The sequence below is a fragment of the Varroa jacobsoni genome, unplaced genomic scaffold, assembly GCF_002532875.2.
Source record: "Varroa jacobsoni isolate VJ856 unplaced genomic scaffold, vjacob_1.0 contig00854, whole genome shotgun sequence".
Lineage (NCBI taxonomy): Eukaryota > Metazoa > Arthropoda > Arachnida > Mesostigmata > Varroidae > Varroa > Varroa jacobsoni.
In genome coordinates, this window is record NW_019214541.1 from 15,901 (window position 1) to 38,395 (window position 22,495).

At 44.1% G+C, this 22,495-nt stretch overlaps 2 long non-coding RNA genes across 3 annotated transcripts in view; one reads left to right on the forward strand and one right to left on the reverse strand.

Annotated features, from left to right (window-relative positions):
- LOC147751964 (uncharacterized) overlaps nucleotides 1-22,495 on the forward strand; it is a 71,452-nt gene that overhangs the window by 13,033 nt on the left and 35,924 nt on the right. The gene's annotated exons all lie outside the window — the stretch shown is intronic.
- The window catches only part of LOC111271677 (uncharacterized), a 51,827-nt gene continuing 35,761 nt past the window's right edge, over nucleotides 6,430-22,495 (reverse strand). The window contains exons 1-3 of one of the 2 annotated variants that reach the window (XR_002687028.2): nucleotides 9,052-9,409; nucleotides 8,434-8,597; nucleotides 6,430-7,430 (exon numbers count right to left, since the gene is read on the reverse strand). This is a non-coding gene — a long non-coding RNA (uncharacterized LOC111271677). Of the gene's footprint in view, nucleotides 7,431-8,433; nucleotides 8,598-9,051; nucleotides 9,410-22,495 lie in introns of those variants that run through there. The other variant, XR_015315421.1, reaches the window with a different exon arrangement.

Sequence of the window (22,495 nt, forward strand, 5' to 3'; positions counted from 1 at the left end):
ATCTGGGATTGTCTGCCTAAGGGAAACTCGCAATTTCAGGGTAACAACAGTTGCGATATATACCTTGCAACGCACTCATCAGTTAATCAAGCGGGAAAAAGTGATTTTGTCCAGGACTGACTTTTTCCTCTTTAGTTCTTTTCAAAACGTGAAACATCTCAAGAAGCATGCAAAAAAATGCATCTCGATGCAGTAATTAAACGCTAGGGTCAGAGAGGTTCTAGGCTGAGTCGGTCAACGGCCACATATGCCTATCTTGCATGGCTTAATCCTAAAGGTGTCTACATATACTTTGTCGCGCAAGACATTATTCTAGAAGTGGTCAAATGGCCACCTACTTCTCGCTCCAAAACACGAATAGACAGCAAAATTCATCCCATCATGCTTACGACATATACGACTAGTGACTTGGCCAACATCTATACATATGTGCGTACATTTATATATCCGTACGCGATATCCGTCTGTAACGGTGGTCATATTCTAACGTGTCTATGTCTGTCCGCCGGCCAACTTGCCTGATTCGTCATCGTCTCCCATGGTCGTTTCGCGGCCGGCGAATACCGTGTTCTATACTACTTTAGCCTACAACAGCCAGCTACAAGCAAAGCAGAGCTATAATGTAAACGAATCATGATGATCTGCTTCTATGATCTCATTTCAGTTTCTTTTCGTAGGATGGCAGCAGACGAACAAATGAGACGGCCGGCACTAAGACCCCCGCCGCCGCCGCCGCCGCCGCCTAGAATCAAGGACCAGCTAGAACGATAGGAAGACGGCCACTGCTGCTGCTGCTGGTGAACTCGAATGTCGATCAGCAAACAGCGCACCAGCAGTAGCAGTGGGATGAACCGCCGCCATGGAAGGGGTCGCGGGACAAGTAAGTGGGGATATTAAGGCGTCGGGGGGCGAGCGTAGAGGGTCAACGTGGACATTCAGAAAAACGGGAACGACAAAATCCTTGAGAAAGAATGAACTCCATTCAACGAAATTAGGAGGAAGGATGCCCCCAGGGAAGAATTCCGCATTTACGGCGAGATCAGTGATAATACGATGCATGTCCTGGATTCGAGCAGCTGCGTCGACGGCAAGCATAGAGTATATCTGCGGTACTAAGCCTGTTCGACGCCAGCGTAGATCTGCTGGTGCGGCAGGCTTTTCGTTCTCCCATTATTTTGGCTAGTGGAAATAGCACTCGACTCAGACGCATGGTGGACTGTGTCAGCAGTGTTGACTGGCTGACTTCCGCCAATGAACCTTCCCGGGGGCTTCTCGTCGGTCCAGAAGGACTGGGGATAAGCTCAGTGTGGGTTATGATGGGTGCAGTGAAAGAGGATGAGCCGCCGAACACCGGTCGAAATGAGTCCACGTCGTGAACAATTCACCAACAGATTATCGCTACTAGCCACATACAGCTCGCGGTACAATGGGATTGCCTGCTAGTCGTGTGCCGAAAAGCTGGATAGCCTGCACCTTAACATTGTCTGCTGGTTCGGCAGTGCCTCGAACCCAGAGGACCATGCAACTGTATGCGAGAAGGCGAGACACTAAAACTTAACGCAGGCGACTACAAACGATACGTACATGTGCATATGGGTGCAGAAACGTACGGTCTGGAATAGCTGCAGTTAGTTCATTAAGACTCTACATTAAGAGAGTTCGAAAGGATAGAAAAAATCGCAAATGAACGAAGAAATTTTTGCAGGACATATCGCGATACATTTTTAAATGTTCATTACACACGTGAAACGGGAACTTTGATGAGGTAGTCAAGCATGTTCAAGCACGATATGTTCATGCAAAGTAGGCGAATAAGTCATCAGTACGTACTCTGTATCCTAGCTATTTACTTTTTAAGATGCCCGTATCTGGCCTTAGCTATAATTGCTGCGTTATTGAAGTAGAATATTCATTACAATTTCACTATTAGTGTATAAGCCACGTATATAAATTTTTACTTATTTTTCAATATATATACTCATTTTCATCATGATGTTTCTTCTTCAGTTCAAAAAAATGTTATTCGTAATATATAATTAGTCTCAAAAAAGACCCAAGTAGGTATTATATATACACGGACGAATCCTTCTACTGACATCCACGTTTTTCTGCCATATTGTGCCATTTCGTGCTTCCTACGTACAGATCCACCATTTTGTTGTAGCAATGCACAGTCGCTGGCAGGAACTTTTGCTAAGATGGTTTGCTTCAGCTTGTCGGACTCTAAAGAGTTGCCTAATGGTTATGTCCAGGACTACGACATTAAAGGATGTCACCATACGGTGAGGAGCGAAAAAAGTAAAGGACCATGCAAAGAGATATTTGAAGATGCCACTACCATCTTCGGCGAAGCATCCGCACTGCGGGATGCTGGCGAAACCTCATATCGAGGTGGCAAATCTGCTGCTTTTACAGGTGGATGCCAACGACTGCGACGGAACAAGCGCGAGCTGTAAAGAAAGAGTAGAAGTTTAAGGGGGATCCACTCCACACAAAGTCTGCCTGAACTCGACGACTAATCCACTGTTACGACAAGGGACTACTAGATGGAGCGCGAAAAAAAAACCAAGGCACAAGAGATTAACTCCAGAAGTAGTCACGCTCCACCCGTAAGTGAAGTCGAGGTAGTAGAATTACGGGAAGAGTAAAGAAGAGCATCATTATTACTAGATGAAAAACTTTATGACTTGAGGAAGCGACGACGATGGCTACGGTTGAGACGATGTTGAAGTGGAGGCGAACGAAGGCATAGCGATGAGCAAACAGCGAGAGCCAACGAACGGCAAACGAGGAATGTGGTGCCAATTAGAGAATGGCTGAGCTGTGTCTGTCGCTCACGCACATATAAGCTGTGCCAGCGCTAAAAGACCAAGCGAGATCATACATGTTGTCTGAAAAAGATAACCCGTTAACAACAGCAGGCACTGTGCAATAGTTAGTTAGTGACGCAAAGGTACACAACAATAGTCTATTTCATCAAAAGTAAGGATTTTATTTCGCCCGCTTTCGCTCGTATCATCGTCAAAATTTCTCCTGACTACTAGCGGCGTAGTTTGCAAGTTGGCTAGACATCGTCGGCGACTATGAGCGATTCTTCAAGCGCTGCTGCTACAGGCATTTCCTAGGAATAGGCCAGTAGAAGAGCGAAAGCAGGCTTGAAACGCTTAACGGCACGGTGCCGCTCTTAAGCGAGAAAATTCACAACAGCGTTAAATTCCTCAGCCATACAATATAATTATTAGCAGCGCAATCGTCGCACAAACAGCAACCTTGCTCTTTTTCTAACAGGAACGCTACCGACTAGCTGCGTACTCTTTTAGCGCACAAGAAAGGAAAAGACCCTTTTCCTCTAGCACGCTCTGACAAATCGGGGGCTAGTGAGCACCGGTGAGTACTAGTCATGGGTAGGCAGAAATAACCGCCGTAGCAGCATCTGCGAACTCGCGTATATAGCGGTAATACTAGCCGTATTGCTTGCACTTTCTGGCCATCCGGGCCGAGTTGCCTCGCGTTAGTCACTCTCATGAATACTATGCAGTGGCAAAAGGAAGCAGTGTACGCTTGTCGGGGAAAGTAAAGGAATGGACTCCCAAACGGCATCGACGGATGGAAGATCGCCTATGTAAGAAGTACAGAGGGGTGCTGTTAAGCAGGTTACTGTTTAAGCATTGCGTTTTGCGAATAACAGACAGACGACTTTTGAAAAGTTAATCTGGTTGTCCGCTACCACGTTTTTGTGCTATCGCTGCTGCGTTTTGAACTAGTTGTCGCCGTTAATCCTCTCGGGGTCGTCATTTCCTTCGTTTTGCCCTTAATGGCAGACAAATTCCTAAATAGAACCTCGCCACCATCTACTCTTTTAGGTCATCGTTAACGAAAGCGACACGTTAATGAAAATGCGAACACGTCCCTGTCGCCTTACCTGTGTCTTAACAAAGACTGAAAATCGCAACAGCAGCAGCAGACGATGCTGCTGCTAAGCTGTAATAGATAAACTTTCTTTGAACGCTAGGAAGCAGACACTTTGCTGGTTGACAACATCAGGCAGCTGTTCCTTTCCGGTAAGTTGCCTTTTGTTTCTTTTAGATCGCTTTTTCCTTTAGTCGAGTACCTCTGCTACACTTACTTCACTGATAGAACAGCGACCTGTACCGCTTCCGTCCTGCAACACTAGGCACTATCTGCGACGCCATCTCCCTCAACAAATGCTCACGCCCGTTGCAAGGGCTTGCTTTCCCTTCCAGTTCCTAACCCCCAGCGTGCTACGTTGTCTGCACCCCATGCCAATGATGTTGGCGTTGTTCCGAGAGCTTTATTCGGCTTTGAGAAGAATGCGTCCTCTGCCTGAAGAGCGAAGCAGGTCTCCCTGCCCGCAAAGGCCTGAGAGAAAAGGCATGTCCTTTCCTCCTTTTCTCTTTATCCACGTTTCCTTGAACATGCCAATTGTCCCAGGGTGGTGGCAGAGATGGTTGCCAAGCTCGGTTGGCTACAGACCTGCAGCGAAGGCTCAGGTTGGTCGAAGAGCGTGCTATCTCTCAGCCACATGTTGTGTTGCCGCCTGGCTAGTTCGCGCCAATTGGGTAGAACAAATGGGAACCACCGTCGAGCTAAGTGACACCCAACAAAAGGGGCCAAAGCCCATGGATAGGTTATATGGAGCAACTCGCGAGACCACTTACTGATTTCTGTAATATTTGTTTGACCGTTCTGTGGTTGCGGGTGTGTGTGTGTGTGTGTGTGTGTGTGTGTGCGTGCGTGCGGTTTTGGTCCAAGCAGGCCAATAAGGACCGGCAAGGGGTAGGTATGGAGAAGGGATGCCCACTATGTTAGCTTGTTTGGAGGTGGCCTGAGTGACTAGGGAAATTTACACTCGCCACAATGACTATAACAGTAGTCTTCCGGCCAACAGTAACATGGCGACGGTAGCTTGGCTGGCGACCGCCGGGCCTCTGGCGATAAAGCGGTGCACACCCCTGCCTTTCCTTCTAAACGCTGCCAATATCAGCACCCACGAAGCGACCCTGGGTCGCTACGTTCGGTCCCAAAGTGGCTTGAATCAAAGCCGCTGCATCGCACTGCTTGTGCTGCTTACAACAGAGGTGTCAAGTCCTTTGCGATCACATGCCTCTTCTTTGCGGTTTCTCTTACTTGGTCTTTTCGCCTCCCGCCAGTAGCTGCACGCACCGAAGCGATATCGAGACAATGTGAGAAGTCACGACAATGCGCTGTAGGAGGAACGCTGGGGGGTAAATGCCAGCTTGGATCCCGCGCTTTGCCTGCAGTCGGTTTGCAAACTGTTGCTTGCCAAGAGTACCGACAACGGCTTATAAACTATCCTCTCTCCAAAGGTAGACAAGAGCAGCTAATAGCAGGACCCAAGCTCTCAGGATATCTTTCGTGGCCACATCGTTAGTGTGCCCGTATAGTGGAAGGCCCTGGGCTACCGTTTGCTCACTGAAGCTTAAAATATTCTTACCGTGCCAGTTCGGTACTGACGGCGCAGCCTTCCAGCCCATCAACAACGTCGAAAAGAGAGGGATATTAGGCGTATGATTGGGCGATACACGTTGCTGCGATTCAGAGCGGCAACTTCGTCATGCTCCTTATTCACTAAGCAGAAAAAAAGCCAGGAACAAAAATTATCCATACGAGAGGATCGGCGGGTACTAACTCAGCCTGACAATATCTGTGGGACAGCTAAATCGATTGCCGTTACACGAACAGACAGGTTGCCATTCGAGAGCTGTAGATAAAGTTGTTCACTTGAATTGAAATGCTGTTACAACAAGTGACCACCTTTGAGGCCGTTACACATAGCAGTTACGGAGGAGCAGTGGACGGATGGCTATCGACTGGCGTTATTCTTTTACTAACTTCAAGTTTAATCAAAAGCCCTTGGGAAGAAACACGGACCAATAGAGGTGGGTCACGAAGTTGCTAGATTAATACGAATCCCATAAATGTAGGCTAAATAGATGCTAATTTGTTTTTCGGAGTTTGTTGGAACTGTGTACTCAAAATTACAACACTGAAATAAGTTCAATAAGTAAACATCGTTCTGGGCTTTTAAGAAAGAAACTATCCTATGCTTCGTTGAGAAAATGGTGACGAAAAAATTCAGCACACGGGACAGCTTCCTATAAACACGTTTCGCCAGCTCGTTTGTTTATTAGAAACAACGCCCCCTGAAAGCTGCAGTCGAGCCAGCACAGCTAAGGAAGCGGGTTGGAGAACTTGGGCACGCTTGCAGCCCTTGCCGTAGTCTGGAGCCCTCCAATACGACCGTACAATGTAAGGAGTATCTGTGCAGATCGTCAGCAAGACTCTTGCGGCATTACGTTACCAATAGAACAGAAAAGAAGTAAATTGTATTGCGAACATTGTCTATGTTGTTTGCCTTTGTTCTCTCTAGAACATATCTAGTTTGTTAGTTATCATGGAATCTATGACGGTCGATTAGGCACGCTTACTTAAAATACTCTATTGAAACCAAAGTTGTATCGTGAATGTCACTTAACATGAAAAAATTTATGAAACATTGACCTAACCTAACCTAACCTCACCGCGTTCAAGCCCGTAGAGCTCAATCCGAATTGGCGTTATCAGTATGCCAATCAAAATGATCCCTATTCACACTTCGGTTTATCCATTGCGAAAATAGATCAGCGCATAGACATTGCACAGTGCACAGCTAACTTATCTACCGTATCTAAAGGTCAAGTTGAAATGTACCAAATTCGATATATATATATATATTTTCACACAATTTTTTATAATATATACTTTCTCACACGGAACCCGTCTTCCTACTAGCTTTCGTGGCCATTGCTCACTTAAATTTACGACCACAGGCAGCAAGACACGAAATCAACTAAAAGCTTTAATATGACCTTGGTTCAGTCTTCTATCGCTGACGCATTCAAATGAATAAAATCCGATTGTTCAATCGTGTTTGACCGTTATTCCTCATCTTGACCTCCGATGTCGTGACAACAACGTCTACATAATGTATTTATCAAGCAATACCTCAATGCAGTTGAGGTCGATCAGCAATTGCGATTGAAGGCATGACATCTTACTCACTAGTGTCGAACCATCCTTGTTTACTGTTCCATAGCGAACCCAGGAGACGCGTTCTAGGATACTACGTAAATTAAAGAGATAATGTCTTAATTACCAAATGCTTAAAATTCGAAACGATTCATTGCCGAAGCGTAACTACTTACCTTAAAATGACTGATCAGAACTTATTTCTTAGTGGCTGTTAAGTGTAAACGATACATTTATTAAAGGGGTTCGCCCAGGAATATCTGAAATTTACGTTTACCCCAACCTGATAGATAATAGGTTCATCCGAAAGTTGTTCATAATCGCAATGTTTACTTTTGACAAAACAAAGACATCTTTGAAATTCAAACGCAGACAGCCACCTGAAAATAGAAATTAAATAGCATACAGAGTGTTAGACACTTTTTTCCGATGAACCAAAAATATAATTACCTTCTTTTACATAACCTCTCCCTTCCCGTGTACGATATTTAATCGGAAGCATTATACGCATAGGAGCAGAATAGGCCCGTAGATTTTCCAAGCTTTGAACACGATAGCAACGTTCATTGCCCAGCCATTCTTCCATGCCAAGCCATTACAAAGCAGACAACTCGCTGTTGTCTTGCTGGGAATGCTACTAAATAGGCAAAATCGCCCTAGTAGTCAATGATGGCCTTAATTAATTCACGTATTTAAGCGCATACAGGTGCTCTAGATGGTGTCTTTTTCCGCAACGACACGAATAGCCCGCGCCGGTAAGCGTTGTCTGTTGCATTTTCGAACTGCGTGAGCGTCAATAGCCCGCTTGTATTAGCAGAGTGCCATATATGTCCTTTCCAACCAACTAATGACCGACGACGGCAACGACCACCGTAGCAAAATAGACCGAAAATACGCTGGAGAAACATACATAGTGGGCGGACAGTATTTAGGGTGTTTTTCCCAAAGCAGCAAACCCATGCGATGATTTTTAGTTGGCTACAAACTGGGCTGCAGATTTACACAAGTCTTTTCTACAATCTATCGCATTTCCCTGTAGCAGCGATGAACCGCCGAGTCTGACCTATGAAAGGCTGATACCTGTATTAGAAGTCGCTTCTAGAGTTTCGCTAAAACTCCACCACGCTACTCCTATTACTTCTTCTTCTCCGTCTTCTATAGCCATATCTATTGGACGTAGATGACAGTGTTGAAGCCTGAGTATCTACAGATACCCCTATCTCGCTAATAGTGCTCTCTGCCCGTGCTCATAGGTTTAGTAGCATGAAATTTGATTTCCTGTCAGTCGACAGGCCTTTTGTTCATCCGCTCTATATTACCACTGTCGCTTCTAGTTGACTACTACTCCCCTGAACGAAGTACGAGCAAAATTTCTACACGTACCACCTATACTAGCTGTTCTTAGGTCGGAGCGTTGAGGTTTCCTCGGCGAGCGCGGGCTGAAGGCGTCGTAAAATCTTGGCAACCGGAGGACCATGCGTCCAGAAGAGGGCCTATGGAAGCTTCCTATGTAAAATCCGATGTTTGGCTGTGGTAGAAAGTAACACCTGGTGACAGTGATCATAAATACATTAGATTAAAGGAGATGTTATGTTGACTGATAGCTACACTGTGTTGATGTGTAGATGTCATTTTCTATCTTTGGTGACTGACATTATGTTTGATGTTGTCATAACGCAGAAAGTGACAGTAGCAAGATTTAAGGGAATGAACATCGAATATAAAATTTGTTTCGACCTTCTTTAGGTCTAAACTGTGACCCCTTTTTTTGACAAGGAAAGTCGACGCTACGGTCGATAAACTGGCGAGTCGGCAACAGAGAGAAGAAACTGTGCATCGTTAGCAGATTTGCTGTGAGGGTGTGCCAGAAACAGATGGTCTTATGATCTGAAACATAGTCTTCGGCGTTTTCTTTATAGTACATGAAACAAGCTTTATATCACTTTTTGCAACACTTCGAACTATCTCTATCTTACGTAATAACACGCGTATTGTGCTTACACAACAACATTATAGTACGTTGCCCCTGTTCCACAGAAAGCAGTTTGTTCCGGCTTCTAGTTTAATGTACTTCATCTTACAGCGTATTATTCCATGTCTGAGTGCATCGTCAGAGCTAATCCTTCGTGGCGATGACAATTCTCTGTCTAGTTGTTCAACTAAGCACTGTTGTCTGCGCTTTCTTTTACTGTACACTAGTAAATAATATATGTCGGCAACATATATACGCCGCTTCCAATTTTCCTTTATCAAAGGAAGCATACAGCACAGCTGATCCCCAACGGGGTGCGAAACGCACTGAGTGAAGGCCCCATGGAAACAGGCAGAAAGAGTCTTGCAGCCAGGGTCAGGTCAAGTCATACATCCCACGAGTTTTCCCCCATCGAGTTAATCGAGGGGTTGTTACCCCTTTCCCTTGCTTGACTTGGCCGTCGAGTTCGTTCACTATCGCCACCATCACCACTTCGCTCACGTTCGCTGCACAGTGAGTACCACTTTGAGTGACGAAGGATAGAACACAGCGCTCATTGGACATCGGGCGGTTCCCGAGGCGCGTGTCGAATGCTGGATGGCGTCGACAGATAAAAGTCAACAAAAACAGCGCCACCAAAGGCTTTAAAGCAGCGAAAGGAGTGGCATACAACGACAGCAGTTTGCTTCGAACCAGCGGCGGCGAATTTGCCACGAGTGAAAGCCGGCTCACTTTCGCGGACGCGATGACGATGACGACAACAAAATCGCTCGCGTGGATCAGCTGTCGCTAGAAAGAATCGCTGCAGCTTGAGAGAACGAGTACGTAGTAAAGTGCATCATTGTCGTCGTTCTCGTCGGCAAGTTGACGCATTTGAAATCAGCACTAAGAGATTGTGCGCATACAGAGACATATTGCGTTAACTTGGCGCTCGGTAGACTCCCTAGCCCCGATCCAACAGCTGCACACGCTTGCTCAGATGCAAATGTCATCGTCACCCAAGGCGATGGTGAGCGATTCGTTGATTTGAAGGCTACCAATCCTCAAGCTGACCATTTGGCTAGATGATGACTGATGACAGGTAGGTAGATTTTATACGTGCATCGAATGTAGGCTTTTGACTATTTCTCAGCTGTGTATAGTCATCCAGCTGGTTCGCGAATGAAGGACTGTGAAGAAAGCCACTTTTCCTTCTAAAAGATAGCTACAAATATATCATAATCAAGCCAGGAACGTACCATTTTAAGTACACGGAAGAGTGCTCACGCTGGGAATAACGTACAAATGACCATTAACTTCTTGAATTACCCAGAAATAGAGATTTACGTTGTTGCGTAATCGGCATGCTAACTCAATCAAAGTGCAGTAATATTTTAAGCATTACAAATACACACTCGAAAAATCCGTAAGTACTTAATATACAATGTTTACATACTAAGTATTTATATACTAGTCTAGGATGAATCTTCAAATTTAATGACTATTCTATGGATAAGAGCATGTTACCTCCTCCCCCCGTCCTCCTCCTCCTCCTCCTCCTCCTCCTCCCTCCTCCTCCCCCTCCCCCTCCTCCTCCTCCTCCTCTTCGCCCCGTTCGTTAGCCTTCTAGATGTATGTCTTGCCTATTATTTAGTTGATCTGATAGTATCTGATACTGAATTTCAGATTATCTAAGTTAGACCGATACAATTTTTTTTTTGAAGATCCAACGACCATTATAGTTTGTTGTTATTCTTTCTTCGCAAGCAACTCTGAGCATGAGCCATCCGGCCTAGAATCGTATCAATGTCGAAACGATTGCACCTGCTATTAAAACATCATTTACTGAATCGTACCAAAACGGCCATTTAGGACAGGCTTTTTTTAAGGCTTAAATATGCCTTAAAAAGAAATCTATATCATCATTTCATATGTTTTACCTTTAATTTACGCTTTATAAATAATACGGCGTTATGTTAATTGAATTAACTTGAGATTTAGCTGGTACGTTCGTTTCGTACAATGCGATATAGCAGTTCCGCTTCAAAATGGCGATAAGTAACCTGGCCTTTAGTTGAAAATATGCTCCACAATACCACAGCTATTCTGCGTAATGTAGTACGGAAGCGAAAAGAAACTTTTGGCGGATTTTTTCATTCTGCTTATCCCGGTATGATAGGCAACGATACGAACAATCGTCAGTCGGAACGGTGCCATTAACCCGTCGCTGGGGGAGAATACAGGAAGTAGCATGCAGAAAACATCTGTAATGTCCAGTAAAGCCGGTTGGTCTGCTGCTAGCTATATTGACCATATTTATCCAACCGACTCAGGCTCAACTGGCGGAGACGGAGCCGGATAGAACAGGAAACGTAGGCAAAGAGGATGCTTCGAGCACGGTTATATGGCTCTTACCATGCTAGCCTCCATGGCCTTTATGACATAGAACTGTAGTACTTAGGGTCCTTGGTGGTCGTCTACCAATAAAATATGACTGCGAATTAAGCGCCGTTCTGTTCGACCAAGCAAACCGCTATGACCATGCAGGCGGTTCCATTTTACCCCGTTTTGATCCTTGTACTCTGTCCTCTTAGTTACGTTCGTTGCCTTTCCATATAGTGGCCAACTGACGTTCAAGTCCAGTATGTAAGTGAGCGACGCCAAACGAAGATCCTTTTTGAGTAGTAGGACGCTCGAGAGGGCGTCTTTCCACTCTTCCACCCTAGTCCACTGTAAGCTTTGCCCGCCGCCGCCCGCCTCCCGTTTCAGAGTGGGAAAGGCTAATTTAGGTAAAAAAAGCCCTCTGGGACTACCAAGAGCCCCTGGTCTTATCTCTGGGCATGTCCCGTCCAGCTCGGGCTAACAGAGGTGTATGTGTGTCCCTGAATGCATGTGCGTGATAGGGCCGAAGGCTTAACTACAACCAAGCATGGCCTCCAAGCAAGCGGACAATGACAAGACTAACGCTGTGTTGGCAGAGGTTGTGTCCTGGCGTACAGAAAGCCCACTCTTGCTGCAACCCGTTATCCATCTATGCGTCCTCCTTGAGCTACTCGAAGAACAAACCACAGGCTCTCAGGAACAGCTCAGTGCCGAATTTTCGCTCTACTGCCTTCACTTTGAACGTACAGAGAAGAGATCTACGGCTGCTATAGCGATTTAACGTTAGAAACGGTCGACAAGTACCAGACGAGCTGAACTTGGAGATGAAGAGTGCGCACGCCACCTTGTTACTACAGGAATGCCTAGACGTACGTACTTCTACATTTGTAGATGCGGATATGTCAGACTCAAGATGATGAAATAGGGATTTTGTATTGAAAAGAACGCAGAACACAGGTGTGCTTTCTAGCCTAATATATGTGCGAAGTGCAATTGGGTTCTACTATGGGTCTTCGTTACTAATAATCCTTGATCGTATGACTTGTGATATAGAATAGTTGAATACTCGCGCAATGCGTATATCTGAGTCAATCAGAGAGTTTACGTTAACCTAAGAAAACGATATTTCTGGAAAACAGAATATTAAGAATTAAATGGTAGTCAGGACCTGATGCGATAAACACGTACTCTAGTTGTTATATGAAGTACCATCAACCGCTTTTAATGAAGCTTTCGGGCCTCTTTGCAAATAGATCTATTTATGAAACAGGTGTGGTAAAGCGTATACCCTGTTCGGTTTTAAACATAAGACACTTCAGGACTATCAGTGCATATTTATTTGTAGAAGTTACACCTATATTAAAGTCATTACATAGGTAAAAATTCACTTAACCCAACTTCCAGGTATAAGAAATAAAAGAAAATGACTGTTACTTCGTATCTATAGATGTTCACATTATACTTCTCCCCAATTACAAGTTTGTCTACATGCGCATCGGCCGTAGCACAATGATAGCAGCCAAATATAGACTCCCCTTCCAATATTTTATCTGTGCACAAATATACATGCTGGCGACGGAAACAGGATCTGCTAGCTAAAAATTTCCAGGAACGTTCCTGTCAGGCAGCTGGGTGATCGCTTGTAATAACGAAACTTCGGCTCAAAATAGGACCACATCCTGCTCGTTTCCATTGATCTAAATACGCACCACATACAATACTCTTTACCCTCTACAGAAAAAGAAATTATTAGATGAGCGGAAGGGGTTGCCTGGGTGTGGGGTCTGGGGATCGCTGTACCTCTGTTTCTTTGCAAACCTTCACTCTTTCATTCACTCATTCGCTGCCTCGATTTCTATTCACAGTTTCTTGTTAAAGAGCAATTCACAATCCCGGCGATTCCGCTGGTACGGTTAACTTCAAGCCATTACACCTTTTGAGAGTGCTGTCGCCGACTTCATACCCTTAGGCCAGCGATTCCATATCGTTTCTCATTTGAGCTCTGTTTCGCGGTAGCAGCGCTGCTGTACTATCGTCATCCGTACGAATCTGCTACCCCTACCAAATATATATGACAGGTCAAATGCGGGTAACCGTCCTCGGGTCCGGTGTCCCATGCCGCGTGCCCAACGTGGATCATGGCAAAGATTGAGGTGCGCGCTCGTGGGATCCAGTTGTAGGGGCCTGAGACAAGAAGCAGCTTTAACTCGCCTGAAGGAAAAGTTCAAGACGCTTTTGTGCAAAAAGGCGCAGCGGTGACAAACCAGTAGACACGTGAAAGTCTTCGAAAATGTTAGGGTGTAACAGCGGAAAGTAGGCTAGGGTCATAGAAAGAGTGCGGGTGGCTCGCGTCTATAGATAAAGCATTATTAAAATATGATAGGTCCAATCTATTCGACGACTACTTTATCGTTCTAAAAAAACGTACTGTAGGCCATGCTTGTACCATTCAGGCAATATTTCTGCGCCTATATCGTACTTTTTTATTGATGAGCATATTTATGAGAGCGTATTTAAATGTTAGATGGTGTCAGTCTTTTACAAAAATGCACGTCGTGCATTTAAGCAGACAAAACTGTAACGTGCATGTAAATAGCCAACTATTGACGCTACTTCCCTGGCTCGCGCTGCTTAAAAATCAGCTCTAGCCGTAACTGCTTTGTTACTGGGTTTTAATATTATTTCGGATCTGTTTTACTTAAATAGTTCGTTGGCTTACATCATCTAATAAGAGATCTTCTGAATTGAAACAAGAAAGCTTTTTTTTTTCTAACTTGATAGTTTAACTTCTCAGAGCAATTATTTCGGCGTATTGGACGTAACGCCCTCAGTATTTGATAATTATCTTTATATAGATTTATTTAAATGCCCATAACGATGTGTCTTGAATGTCTACTATTATTTGTTATTTAAAGTTCTTGTTCGTGACAACTTTCGGCCATTTATTAGGTTCCAAATAAAAAAAAAAACTCCAATAATTCCTGTACAATTTATGAGATGTGTCCTAAAAAAATTTTACTACATCTTTCAATGAAATCATTACAGAACGGCTATTCGAGCTATGAATTAGGACCAAACAGTGAAAGTGTCGCATTTTTATTCGATAGAAAACTTGAAATTAATAAATATATGTATGGTTGCTGTGATTTTAGTAGGCAGTCTGTCTAGAGAGACAGAATGTGGCTCCAGAGAAGGTTCTGAGACGAGCGAATTTGGAGAGACCGGGGAATTATAGTTTGGTCACACACAGCAAAAAAGTTCTCAATACTCAACATAGAAACGAAAAACCCTAAAAAAATCCTTCGCTTAGAGTCTGTAAGCCTAAGTCGATGTATTTGAGGTAGTTTGCTCTATCTGAGGAAATCAGAGACGAATTCTATATATATATATATATATATATATATATATATATATATAACAAATTCGAGATTCTATATTCATATATCATTATTTTATACCTAAGTTTCACGTCTGATGTCTGCGTTGTTCGGATATTAGAGTGACCGATACGCCGATGATCAAATGTAAAAGATAAAAGCACCGCTAAGATAGATCGCAGTTTGTTTACTACATACATTTTACGCTATTTCTACTCTTTGGCTGTTCGCGGCGGCGGCAACAGCAACGAAAAAACAAAAACGATACGTCACTAGACTTAGGCACCACCGTGACATACGTACAATATTCGACACAACTCGAATAGTCTTATACAATATATCTTGTCAATTTCGTTTGTTCTTTCCTATTTCTTCTCTATTAAAATTTACTTTAATATCGGACAACACCCGAAAAACAGCGGCGAAAGCCCACCATCTTTTGCTCAATTCAGCTTGAACATAACAGAAACGCCCAATATCACAGCAGCGTCCTGACCAGCCGCCCGCCTTATGAGTATATCACATAACGACACATCGTGCCACAATCGTTACTAACGCTATTATCCATACAAAGACAGAAAATACGTTCTATACGCGCGGTAGAAGCTCGCGGATTGCAATGTTAGGCGCCTCAAAAATGATGATTTAGTCAAAACCGACCGCCTCGTAATCCAACCACATAGATAACACCGCTGAACGGCATGTTACATTCATTTACACTCTGGTGGACAAACCGATATACGCCTGACCATCGGTTGAAGATGAGTGTCGCTAAAGGAAGATTAATTGCAGCTATTTGGAAAGGGGCTGAACAGATGATCTGTGCAGACGGAGCGGTCAAGAGGGCCATCGAAGGGGTGCTCGCTGCGTATGATACGACACGTTAAAGTGCAGACGGCGTGTCATACCACTGGTGATTTCCTTAAAGCGGCCGACTGGCAAGGATCGAGCAATCTTCGTCGATAGCTAGTAAACGAAATGATTAGGTAGTAAGCTAATGCGTTATGTTCTATGAAGGATCAAAGGGAGACGGTTATTTCGGGAGGGATGCAGTGACGATGTGCGAGGTAGTGCTGCTGACTGGCAAGACACATGAGCAATGACCGGTGGAACTGGCCGTTGATGACGCGTATCAAATTGAAGGACGCCCGAGTTATGTGAATGTTTACGTTTAAACGAGAGACGCCTCCTATGTAAATGTTGGGATTATAGAAGGAAGGGCACACTATACAAATTCTCAATGTCTCAATATATTGATGTGGTAAACTGAGACCAAATAAACTAATAAATATGGCGCTTGTACGAAAAAATGCTCATAGTTAAAAGCAAAGACTTCACTGCATATCCTTAAATAGGCACAAACATCAGCTTGACAATATACTATGACTAGAGACACAGTACGGCGTCTTTTGCATATATATTTTAATGTTTTCATGTTGAAACGCTATCTAGGTGTACCCCTACTACCCTATAAACGTAAGTCAGACGCGACTACCGTATAAAAATGAAAAGCTTTGCATTCAAAGCAGAAGAATATGTATTTGCAATATAACCTATTTTTAGTGTCTGTGAAAATACTTATTTTTTGTCTGGCCGGCTTAGTGAGCTCGACTTATCATCCGGGAGTTTGAGGACAAACTGGAGTCTGTGCATGGCCCAGGCTCGGAGCATGATTATGTCTTCTATGATGGGCCTGCTTAGATTCAGACGTCAAATCAAGTCAAGTCGCCTCGCCTGCTACTGCTGCTAGTCGTCGGAAACGAAAAAAAAAAAAAAACGAAGTAAACGATATTGCTTCCACATTGAATTCACAGCAATGCAGTGTACCTCGACAAAGTTTAGTGCGATTCCCAGGCCTGCCGAGCCCCAACCCGATGGGTCGCTTTATCCTGCGTTCCATCTTTCCGTCGTACAAACCCGTTCACAGACTCCAACAGATACGCATACGCGCAAACATTCTGCGTCCTGACATTCGAGGTTGGTGTTCATCACGCGCTTGACGCTGGTTCCAGACAACGCGGCGGCCCACAGCGGGTGGTAACAGCAACCCAAACAATGACGATGGCCCTCTGCTCCCGGCGCGCTGCTGGTGGTACCGGCTAGACTACCAGCGTTTTCTATGTAGCGATCCTCCTGGAGCTATTTTTTTTACCGCGTATGCAATACTTTCTCGTGCCTATTTTTTATACACATTTCTCCCCTCCGCCCCCCTGCCGTTTTCTTTTCACAGTTAGGTACGTGTCCCTATTCCTGTCCCAAGCCGCTGGTCCTCCTTCGGCAACTGGGATCACCAGGCTTGTTGCTGCGCCCCCCTTTACTCTCTCATCATACTGGCGGCCTCTCTATTTGCCAGTCTTTATATCTGTGCGTCGGTTTGTGGAGATGTATGTACAAGCTAGCCCCTCCACTTCTATTTCGCTCCCCTTCATTTCCGCAGTGGCCGTCTCTGCTCCCATCTTCTCCTCGGCTTTTTTCCTCTGTGAATCGAAATGAAAACTAATGAATAAAAGGGTAGAGTTCATATTTCTTATTCATCTTTCGCCCTCGGGAGTGCACACTTACCACAACTGCTGCTGCTTCTGGCCTGCCGCGCTGCCATAGGCTGAATGTGTGCCCTTTTTTCATAGACAACCGAGGTAAACAGGTAGCCGCCGCGGCAATGCCGCTCGTTCGCAGTCGCCACTGGCGGCCGAGTCCGTTGCCTACACAGGTACACAGTTGTTCCTACCACAGCCGCCAACCGAACTTAACGCAGGTAGGGAGGCGTGCAGCAGTAGCTGTGGCTGGGAATGTCATAGCCCAGCAGGCTATCGCGTTCTCGGCGGCAAATGCAGCAGCAGGTAGAAAAGATTATCGGTGCCTCCTACAGGACGAGACAATCACGTGAAAGGGTAGAAGAAGGGGGTTGAGAGTGGAAGTGGCGTTGGTGGTTGCACGACTTTGGGAGGGGGCGGCTGAAAGGATGTGAAATGCCCAAAGGCTCTAGGCTTCTGAAACAGGTAGAGAGAAAAAGAGAATAAGATTGGAGGCTGGATTGGAGCAAGCCGAGGCAAGCTGCTTCACGCTGGCCTGGATAAATGATACATGCATATGACGCACGCTTCCGTAGTCTTGGCGCTGCACAAATCTTGCCACTACGGACCATCCAGCTGCTCTCCATCATCGGAACTCGTCCTAGATTACTCGCTCCTTTGTTCTCGCTCTAAACACCGCACAGAATAGATGCAGCCTGCATTTGTGACTGCCCTGGTGGGGCAGTGACGTCAGTCCTTCTCATCGTGTGTCACCGCCCGCTCATTTCTGCACTATCGGACGACAAAAAAAAAGAAGAGAAAAAGCTCTCGTCTTTTCCACATCCTCATCCCATCCTGTGTATAGCCTTTATCTGAATTTCGCACCGTGCTTTTCCTTCAAGGCCTTTCTCCAGTAAGCCTAACTGGTGAGGCATCATTTTGAATTTTATCGAATCATATCCCGATTCTACTGTATGAGTGGCTATGCAAAAGGATATGCTTGCTGACGCCTGTATGTATCTGTGTAGGTGTCCCTGGGAATAAGGGTACAGGAACTGTCCTTCGAATTTGCAGCTACCGACTATCGTAATGCATATTGGTGAAGAAATAGAGTTCAATGTGCGGCGGTACTCTACTCCGTGCGCAAGATGACGATAGATAGGAAAACAGAGTCTATGTGAGTAGGATTCATTCCTCGTGTTCAGAAGATTGCGTTACTACCTTTACCTCGTGGCGGCAACTGTTCTTGACCTACCCCTGGCAGCAACAGTCGTAACAGACGCAGCAGCGATCGCATCCGGACCAGTTCGGATCTGCCTTATTGGGGGCAGCAACGGCTTTTGTTGTACCTACCTCTGCTATTTCTGCTGCCCGTCATATTTCTGCGTATGTTCTACACACACATACGATAAATATATTTACATACACACCTAATACCGACAGTGGAATATAACAAATTGCTATGCCAGCTGAGGTATACCACTGCCTCTACTTGGAAGCAAACTTACGAATAGGGAAAATAATGGATAAATAGCAGATGACACAGGCGAAAAAGGCAGTCGTCTGTACAGAATAAAGCAACATGACACTAAGCACTGTGGCCTAACGACGGCAAGTCTTGGGGCGCTGAAACCCCTACCTACTCCGTTCAGCCGTAGTTATATGTATGTGATCCCCGTGGTGTGTTCGCTATTTCCCCCGTCCCCGTCCCCTGCTTACGGCGTCGATGAGGCGTGCGTGTTATGTTGGAAGAAAAATGATTTTGTAGAAAATTGTCTACTCTACTTGCCTTCAATAAAGTATCCAACATTTAGGGAGACTTAATTGTTTTAGATGCATACGAGTTGCGCAGCCGATGTTGGCTAGGGCTGTTTCTCAAAGGAATCGCGGCTGGCCCTTATCAGCTGAGGCTCACATCACACAAGTAGCCACGCTCACGTTCCACCAAAGGAAAACTAACAGGTTCCAATATATGGGCTTAGTTCACTCATCTAATTAATGTAAATTGTGTACGTATTACATTTTATTGTTTCTTAAAAGGCCATACTTCAGTTCTCTGCCGAAATTAGGGAAGGTTAGACATTAGCAGAGTTGAGAGGATAAGGTGATGTAATGATTCTGCTTGCTAACTAGCAGCATGGGGCAATACGTTGGACGCGTTTCTCTAACATGACATCTTATTATATAGCACTTAATTATAGTAAAACATCTTAAAACTTTTACGATGGTCCAGCACGTCTGTACTGTTGGATAGCTATCTTAGCTTAGTTTCACTAAATACAGCTTGTTCTGTGGTATGAAACTTATTCGCAGCTTTGGTGTGAATATGAGATAAAGTACCCTTCCGTAGTTCACCCTGGCCGCAAATTTTCGAGTAAACATTTTGCCATCAGTAGATTTCAAGTTGTGATAGTCGTTTGTCTAGGCTTAGCTTCATGGCAATATCGCCTAGCTTGAATACATCTGAATGTTCATACTAGCTTTATAAGTCCATTAAAGAAGTTTGTTTAATGTAACTTATGTAAGTAGATGCCGATTGTCATTCGTGCTCGACTGAGTCAGCCTTCTAATCGAATATTATCGCAGCTTCAGACGTAACGCTACAAATATTTCTCTAGACGTCAGTCTGTCTTCGGATCACAATTAAAAAGTAAGAGAGATAACCTCAATATGGAATAGAAAGGTTTCTTAGAATCAGAAACAACAAGCCTCGCGGATCTAAGGTGCCTATATTGTGTCGGGTAGGTGTATCCATGTCTTTGAGCTTTTAGAATTCTGCTTAGTAAGCCTAAAATACGTAAACTATGTACGTATATAGTTTGTGTATCTTCTGCTATTTTAATGGGTGTACATCAACGGTATTCCTACGGTCAAATAACTACTTTGTATGTACTACTTGTTCTACTTTGTGTATATTTTTATAGCGTGACGTCTCTAAGAAAAACAGGTTTTAAAGGGAAGCTTTTGTAATGATTTAAGTAAGCCAAAATGTTTGTGCATATATTTTAAGCTCTCTTATAGGACTTATTCAATGCCTTACATTGCGTTCCTTTGGAAACCTAGTCCAACCACCAATAATCTTTGCAATTACATGGGTGAGCTGTTAGCTCCGAATATTGTCTTTAGCCAATTCGATCGAATGTCTTATTCCCTAATAAATGTATTTCCTTTACTCGTCTGTATCGTTCTTGTAGACAGTGGCTCTAGTCGACGATATCGCCTAACCCACAAATTCCGCCGGTTTAGCTCCGTCGTGAGGATGTTGTTCGAAATGTTTCACAGTGCCAGCCTTCACGGGGCTATCAGTACCGTAGCCCTGCTGTGTATATCTTCTCGTATATATATGTATATATAATTGGATTAGACAGGAAACAAGACGGATTCAGCTTCAGTCCCACTCCTGGGCGACGCTTTGACCCGTCCACAACCGGCAAGACTGTCAAACGCGCTGACTACTAGCTGACTTCAGACCTGCAAGAGCATTTAAGAACCGAAAAAACTACCTGAAAAAGGGCTCTTGACTGACTTTAATCTTAAATACAATAGGATGAGAAATTCGACCCGCCTGAACTTCAAGTAATTGTGACAGCAGTGAGAGAGAGATCTCGCCAACCTGTTCGCTTTTTTAGATGAAGTTGGGTAACTAGGACCCGGTTGGACGCGAACAGCTGTAGCAGCAGTAGTCCTAAAAGTAAGGGCAAGGCCAGTGATCACGAGACAATCTTTCTGAAGAGCAGGAAGACACACCCAAGCACAAAATTCAAATTAACAAAAGAAGTAATCGCTTTGAGAAAATACGTGACACTTCCATCAATGTTGGTAGGCTTAAGATTGACGTGGTACTTATGAGTTATCTGAGTTGTAGGAAGAGTTACATGACTCTCGTCAAGCAGCGCCTTCGAGGCCTACTGCTAGCCATATGTATTAAGCTATTGCACATCTGGGCTGTTTATACTTATTGATTTTTATATACTAGATTAATTGTCTCAGCAGTCTGAGTACGTATTACGTAACCAAATCTAAAATTTGCGATGTACCAGGAGACCATTACCGGCAACCCTATGTCTGGACATATAAATATAGGGCTATGATGTCAAAGTTTTGTCATTGGTAAGTACAGTCACTTGGATATCTCGCGTTTACTAAATTGAATTGAGATATTGAAATCGTTATGATTGATGAACATGCAAAAATAATTGGCCAACAGTGGTTACTGACGGTAAAAGAAGTCTACACTTACTCGGTCCCTCTATTTCCTAGGGGGACCGAGTTTCCCCTCTAAACTTGTTGCACACCTTGGGTTTATCTGCAAAAGGTTCGCACTCTTGAGTAACACGCTTTTGAAAAAATACACTATAGCTCAACTAGTTGACCGTGTTCTAGGTACCCGGTTTACCATATATGTAGCACAGGCCATGTTTTATCATATCGCCAGGCTACACAGATCATCGACATGGCCGTTCTCGTGTGCGTTGCCGTTTGTTGAACGTAGATCGACGCCACACGCGCAGAGGGTATAGCATATTAAATAACCTGTCCATAGTACTACTGGCACAATACGTTTCGTGGAAAGTCAGTCACCCTGATAAAGTCAGAACTTTTTTATATCAGTTTAGCTCGTTTGCATGACCAATAAATAGTAACAAACTGACAAACGTATTTTACGGTAAAGGACAACTTTTACAAAGACCTTTTTCATATATGTAATTTTATCATGTACGTAATAGTATTATATAATAAAATGCGCGTCTTAACCGTATTGCTGAATAAGCATAAGAAATTAAATTGCTCTATATTTGGGTCGCCCTGGACACTTTTTTTCTAACGGTCTCTTAAAAACTGGTTCTTCTTTAATCCTCGATACGTACGAGCGCTTAAACTTGGGACGTTCAATTAAATTAAATACAGGACGAATAGCGCAACCATATTATATTTTTTTATGGTCCTTTACGGATAGATTATTGCTCCTTGTATTGTCAAATCTCTGCCATAACTCTGAAGTTTCTCATTTGTGTTGGTATTTTATAGCAGACGGTATTTACCTGATTTGACTGTTCCATAAAAGCTTTGTATTACAACGATTTATTTATTCTGGTGGTAAGTTTTCGCAAAAAAAAATCACGCACGCGTCCTTAGCTCTCGCAGTTAAAAGCTCTCCTAGTTCTATACTAGACGACCGTGGTAATGCGAAAATGCTTATCTAAAACCTATTTGTAAGTACA